Genomic DNA, 5,206 nt, shown 5'->3' on the forward strand with positions numbered 1-5,206 from the left:
TTTGTTTGTTTTTTTACCTAATATGCCACATATAGCCTACAGCTGTGCCCCCACAAAAATGCATTTAATTTAGAAATTTCAAAAATGCAAAGCAGGTGTATTCGAGTGCTTTTTTATTTATTTTTTTGTTTTATTTCAAAATATATAAAATTGCCTTTTATAAATTGTCAACACATCACACCGTTGACCTCAATAATATTTGATAAACTCTTGGTTATACATGACATCGCTGCAAACATTTAGTTAGGGGGCTGGGGGCTGAAACCAGTTTCCAGGAATCTCAGACAGTCCTCCTCCTCATTTTAAAAACGTCCCGCACGCGTGTCTGCGTTCACTCGCGCGCTCTCCTCATCAGCTTTCATTCATACAGTATTATCATCAATGGTTGCGCTCTCTTCCATGTGCATGCACTGAGACTCTCATCACTCATGAATATTTCTCAGAGCAGTGCGGGTCTCGGCACAGTGCTGCCTCTTACTAGTTTCGAGAACGTGCTTTTGTTTCTCTTCAATATAATTCACGCCACCGCCATTATTTTTTATCAACGCGTCCGTGTTTATCGCCATCCTGATGAACAGATCCCTGCGGAACGAGAACCGCTTCATGTACATGCTCAGCACGTGTCTCAGTGACTTCTGCACGGGCGTCACGTATTATTATGCTGGACTTATGGATGTGCGCGATTATTATGATTCCCCGACGCGCTCTTTCTATATCGCTTACATTTTTCTGGGTCTGTCCTTTGTGATTTTGGTCGCCCAGGTAGACCGCTACGTCGCGGTCTCTGCGCCTTTCATATACTCGCAGCGCGTGACCCGCAACAGAACCCTGCTGGTGATTCTGGTTTACTGGGTTTATGGATTTTCGATAGTGGCTGTTAATAATTTGGTGCCTATTGGGGTTGCTATAAGAGTGTCGTTCTTTTCTGTTTTTGTGGGGAACATTTTCACCGTCATTATCATGATTGGGTTGAACGTCAGGCTGTTCTTCATCGCCAAATTTCAGCTACAACGCGAACCCCCGAGCGAGGAACGCGACAACAAGCGCGCGTCCATTTATCTCATCGTAATAGTAGCCGTGTGTTTTCTGATCGCGTGGTTGCCCCTTTTTCTTTCTGTTGCTGTCTGTAATTTTACAGGGTCTTCATGCTATTTGTTCAAAAATGAGGGCACAGACCCTCTGCGCATTTTGGCGCGTCTCAATGCAGTCACCACTCCATTACTGTACATCAGAGGCTGTACTCCACTCAGGAGCACCGTAATGATTAAAGTCTGGAGAATACCATGCTGCAAGAGTAAAGGGTAAATCTATACACTCACACGTGCACTCTCATAGAAAATCTTTCTACAGTAAACAGCTATATCTGTATTCTGATAGGCTACATGAAATCCTTATCCAGTAGTGATGAATAAGTCATGAAAAAAGTCATGAAATTTCCAGGGATGTTGTGCTGGTCTGCAAATTGAAATCTTTACTTTTGTTAGTCAATGAAATCCAGACCTACCAACATGAAACATACAGCAGGCCTTTGTTAGTTTTGCCCAGTAAATTCCTCTTCTTTTTTCCATCCATACATCCATTTTCCAACCCGCTTTATCCTCTGAAGGGTCACGAGAGGCTGGAGCCTTCTTTCCTGATTTTCCTGGCTAATCTCACTCATAGATGTATTTATTTTTCTCTTCCTGATTTAACCTTTTATCTGTTCTCTGTTGCACTCATTTGTTTGACATATTATGACAAAAGCTGTTTTATCTTTTCTCAGAGTGAAGCCACAGAATATGAAGACTGTAGACAAGATGTAGCAGGGATCTTCAGGATGTGACAAACTTCGAGTGACAGGACTTTTTAAAGAGACTTTAAGAATACACTGCCTGGCCAAAAGAAAAATGTTATCATTTGGATTTAAATAAGCAAATGCTTGAGAGTTCATGACTGGATCATTAATGCAGTGATTAATGTTGTAGCATGTTATATGGTTGACAACAATTCTATTAACCCTGACTGATGCAATGTGCAGCTTTTTATTTCTTAAACATGTTGAAAGATGTATTTCATGCCCATATTTCAGGATGATGATCCCAGGATTCATTGGGCTCAAACTGTAAAAGAATGGTTCAGGGAATCATTTTCACATGAATTGGCCACCACAGAGTCCTGAGCTCCACTGAAAGTCTTTGGATGTGCTGGAGTCGACTTTACAGAGTGGTTTGACTCTCCTATACTCAATACAAGATCTTTGCCAAATATTAATGCAGCTCTTAATGGAAAGAAATGTTGTGATGTTGCATAAGATTTTGAAAAACTGCTATGATAAATGCACATGGTAGTAAAAGCTAAAGGCACTGCAACAAAATATCACAGTGCAGCAACTTTTTATTTTTTTTGGCCAGGCAGCATATATTTATATATTCAAACACACAAGTTAAAGCTTACTCTATGAGCGGTTTCATGTCTGTCCTTTTCCCACTTGTCTTGACATGTTTGTATCTTGAAATGGCATTTAATAGGGCAAATGTATTATTGCTTATGCATCTTTCTCAAGACGTAACTTGTTGAAATTATAAAGTGCCAAGATGACATTGCGTACATGACATCTGTATGTACAAGCTATGACCGATGAGGGATTTTTTTCTGTGAATCTATAGGCTGTCCAAAAACAACTTACTTTTTTATCCATTGTTGTTTTTATTGGTTTGTGTAAATTAAAGTTTGATAATCGTTAAAAATGTTATTTTTTATTGATCACTTTCTATTTTTAAATTGTCGCGCAAATACTTTTATTTAATATATAACCCCTTTCCCAATTTCCATAATGTTCCTCTTCGTCCAACACCTTTTAAACACCACCCTCCATTTGCCTCAAATTATAAACTGCTTTCTGAAATCATAAATAACTCAAAAATAAAGATGTAGGTTATATATGAAATCTTAAAATTAGTGCAATGTTTAAGTTGCACTTGTTATTTACTGTCTCTATTCCTTCTACTCTACACGTCATAGTATGCTGCTTTGTGAATTAGTAAAAAATAAAAACCCAAATACTTTCCTTGAACCTTAAATACAGTGTACACAACTTTATTTCCAAAAAAGTTTTCAAACATATTTTTCAATTATTTATTTTTTAATCTTAATTTATTAATTTATTTATTTTAATATATAGGCCTAAACAAAATAATAATAATAAAAAAAAAAATATATATATATATATATATATTTTTTTTTTACAATTTTCTTCATTTACCGTGTCCCTAAAGTCATCTTCTAGTATGTACTCCCTCGCTAAATGTTGATCACTCAAAAAGCTACAGCTAATTTAGCTAAAAATTTTAATTGGAAATTCTAATAGAATAAGTATTTATTGTATACTGCAAATTAATCTACCGCTATAAAACTTTTGAGTGGTAATGTACATGAATACAATTGTTTGTACACTACCGCTCAAAAGTTTTAGATCAGCAAGAATTTGAATGTTTTTAAAAGAAGTCTCTTCTGCTCACCAAGGCTTCATTTATTTGACTAAAAATACAGCAAAAACAGTTTAAAATAACTGTTTTCTATTTGAATACACTTTAAAATGCAATTTATTTCTGTGTTGGCAAACCTGAATTTTCAGCATTATTACTGCAGTCTTCAGAGTTACATGATCCTTCAGAAATCATTCTAATGTGCTGATTTGTTGATATCAATGTTGAAAACAGTTGTGTACAATTTTGTTTTCAGGATAATTTGATGAATAGAAAGTTCAAAAGAAAAGCATTTGTCTGAAATAGAAAGCTTTTGCAACATTATAAATGTCTATACTGTCACTTTTGAGCACTTTAATGCATCCTGACTCAAAGTGTTCTGGGGGTAAACTAAACGTTTTGGTGGAAAACAAACCGAAATGTAATGTAGGCTATTAAACGAAAATATTGGTTTCTGCACGGCGATGCGTTCATGAGACTCTGGTCTAGAGCAGCAGTTCACTCCGACTTTCCCAAAAAAGATGAAAGAAATAAAGATGAATAAAAAACGCGACATGAAATGCAATGCCTAAAAGTAGGCTACCCAAAAAGTATCTTGGTAAAAGTAGACTATTTGAGTTGAGTATCTCCAGACCGGCAGAACTTCTTCTTGGGACAACAGATGTTCACTTCAGAAAAGAGAGAGCATGGATTATATTTTGTGTCTCGTTTTCATTCATCTTGATTTTTTTCTCAACTTTCACTGCTTTTTCTGGGTGAGTCGGAGTGAACTGCTGAGCTAAAGACAGAGTCTCGTGAACGCACAGCTGTGCAGATAAAGGTCAGGATGTTTGCTAAATGATATAGCCTATTACATTTCGGTTTGTTTTTCATCAAACCCACCACTCCCAGCAAATTAACCACAAAATAAAGGGCAATTTCATATATTAAATGAATATGAAAGAAAAATAATGCATTTTTTAATTTTATCAATTACAAATATTATATGATTTCTTAATGTTTTAATTCATCCAAAATGTCACAAGATCCTTTCTAATTTCTTCCGTAATGTTTTATTTTAACTCCTATTTGAACATTTATAGGTTATTTCGTGAAGGAAATTGTTACTTCATAAATTCGCGCCATTCCTGTAGACTGTCCCTGTGCACGTTGCTCAAGTCAAGCCCGCGATTTTGAATATTTAAAAAAATATGTTTATAGAAATTTCCTATGAGGTATGATACATAGCCTATCTCGTTGAATAAAATGTACTGGAAACTATATTCCCTACCAAAAAAAAAAAAAAAAAAAAATCGAGATCTATCATTTATCAATTAATTTTTTTAATTCAGAACGACTGAATAATTGACCTCTGTGAATGTTTTTACATTTTAGGCAATCTTTCCTCCATACCTTTATAAAGATATGGTATATATCAAATAGATGTCATTACATTCCAATTTAATATATTTACACTGTAGTAGCAGCTATGCAGAATAAGTCAAGTGTGAATATAACATTTTTTTCATTTCAGCAAATTGTTAAATGCATTCATCAACTGAATGAAAAAATTAAAGTTACAAGTCAAGACCACAAACTGGAAGTTTCTTTCTTTTTCTTTTTTCCAGACAAACAGAATCATAAGACCACATGTACATCCTAAACTTTATTGGACTGTTTTAATAAAACTTTTTAAAAAATATTCTCAGATATAAAGATGACTAAATACTGTAACTGAAGAGGTCAACAGCATCAGATCAGTG

The 5,206-nt window shown here is 35.1% G+C and overlaps 1 pseudogene; it reads left to right on the plus strand.

The window, feature by feature from the left end:
* The first annotated feature begins 428 nt into the window (after nucleotides 1-428).
* Nucleotides 429-2,792, plus strand: LOC131534991 (adrenocorticotropic hormone receptor-like; annotated as a pseudogene).
* Nucleotides 2,793-5,206: the final 2,414 nt, after the last annotated feature.

The sequence above is a fragment of the Onychostoma macrolepis genome, chromosome 25 (assembly GCF_012432095.1).
Source record: "Onychostoma macrolepis isolate SWU-2019 chromosome 25, ASM1243209v1, whole genome shotgun sequence".
Taxonomy (NCBI): domain Eukaryota; kingdom Metazoa; phylum Chordata; class Actinopteri; order Cypriniformes; family Cyprinidae; genus Onychostoma; species Onychostoma macrolepis.